The 1,936-nt window shown below is 41.2% G+C and overlaps 1 protein-coding gene across 1 annotated transcript in view; it reads right to left on the bottom strand.

Moving 5' to 3' along the window:
- The window catches only part of lrrc6 (leucine rich repeat containing 6), a 26,888-nt gene that overhangs the window by 658 nt on the left and 24,294 nt on the right, over positions 1–1,936 (bottom strand). The window lies entirely within an intron of this gene.

Genomic DNA, 1,936 nt, shown 5'->3' with positions numbered 1-1,936 from the left:
GGGGTTGAGATCTACAGCTGTCCAGGGATGTCCCGTGACATGTCTGCTTGGATTTTTATTTTTTAACCCTTGTGTTGAAAAGAAACAATTTTGTTGACGCTTTTTATCAAAGTTTTTAACTTTTTTTTTAACACTTGACGCTGTTTTTCAAGGTTTGTCACTTTTTTTTTACGTTTAACACTACGTAACACTAACTTATTAACTTTAGTTTTACAGTTATTTTTTGAATTTATGATAAATAAACCTCATTTAGAGGAAATTATACCTAATGTTTGAGTTAGAAAAGCAGAAATTAGGAATTATTTAGACTAAAATTAAGGAATATGTCAACTTTTACTGAATACTATTTCAAAAACACTTCCATTTGTTTTACAATGCTATAAAACGATGATGAAAAAGAATGTTGAAAAAGTGTCCAAAAACACCTTGAAAAGGCAACAAAACCATTAAAAAAAGAACCAAATCTTCAGAAAAAGCCCAGTTTTGATTATTGGGGGGTGGATGGGGTGGGGGGGGGGGGGGTTACACCTATGCATAGAGGTCAAGTTGACAGTAAAGCCTGTATATAAATCCCTGTTGTGTTGGTGCAGAGACGTCTAACTTTTCCAGATTGAGTGCCTGTGTAGGGTCAACATGGGACCTGGTCTCGATGTGATCTACGTGGCTCAAAGGCACAGGGCAGGACGTGCAGACCATAAATATCACCGTGCATATATGAAGTCCAGTTCAGGTGTTATATCACGCTGCTGCAGAGCTGTGAAATAACAAATGACCAGATGTCCTACAGCAGATGTCTGATGTCTCACAGGGACATCGGTTCTCTCCGGGTCCCCACTCTGAGACGTTTGTGATGAATATCTGACGAAAGCACACTGCAAAAAAGATAAATATCTTTATGAAAAACTCTATTTTATGTTGTATTTTTCTCAAAAAAACAGATAAAGGCCACCCAGAGCGGCACATTGAACAATAATCCTTTTAAATCCTTTCTCGCTTGGTTTTTAGACACAGATATGGTGAAAATAATGGTCCAAAATGACGTAAAATTTCATTTTTTTGAAAATGTTCCCATTTTTCTTGAAGGATTTACCCCTAAACTAAACCCCTTTTGCAAAATAAGCCCATATAGTCTTCCACCAACCCATGCGAATCTCTGTGCAATCGATGATTTGGGATAAAAACACGGATTGGCCTCGTTGGGTCATGATGAGTCTCAACTGTCTCATAAATAATGAGAGATGAACACGAAACAATTAATGCCATTTCTTCTATAACTGTCCAAGTCCACTTGGCTCCTAAAAACAACCCGACAAAACAAGACAAGTCAAGCAAGACGACACAAGCGAGAACATAGGACCTTCAAAATAAAACAGGAAATGGAGAAAAACACAAAATGTAAACCCCACTAAAAACCAAAACACTTGACACCAACCTGAACAATAATAAGACTTTAAATAAGCCGCGATGAAGTGACTTCATGCAGATATGCGTTGTAGCTCAGTGGGACCTGTTCCTGAAGGGACCAGCATCCATAAATTGATCCCCATGAGGATGATCGTCTATTTTACCGCAAGCTCTGCAGCCACTAACCCAAATGGATCCCACGCCTCAGAGCTCATCACGTCCCTCCCACAACTAGGAAGTCGTTCCATTCACCAATTAATACTCTGGAAACCACACGGCCAGACGGGCTGAGAATCAGCTCTGGGGACTCTTCTGATTACCCAGTGTGTGTGTGTGTGTGTCGGGGTCTGTGTGTGAGACTGTGTGTGAGACTGTGTGCCGGGGTCTGTGGGTCTGTGTGTTTGTGTCTGTCGGGGTGTGTGTGTGTGGGTCTGTGTGTGTGTGTTGGGGTCTGTGTGTGTGTGTCGGGGTCTGTGTGTGAGACTGTGTGTGCTTGTGTGTGCCGGGGTCTGTGGGTCTGTGTGTGTGTGTG

Source organism: Etheostoma cragini, chromosome 12 (assembly GCF_013103735.1).
Source record: "Etheostoma cragini isolate CJK2018 chromosome 12, CSU_Ecrag_1.0, whole genome shotgun sequence".
NCBI classification, from domain to species: Eukaryota; Metazoa; Chordata; class Actinopteri; order Perciformes; family Percidae; genus Etheostoma; species Etheostoma cragini.
Note: the sequence above shows the minus strand (reverse complement) of the source record. Positions and strands in the feature narration are given on the sequence as shown.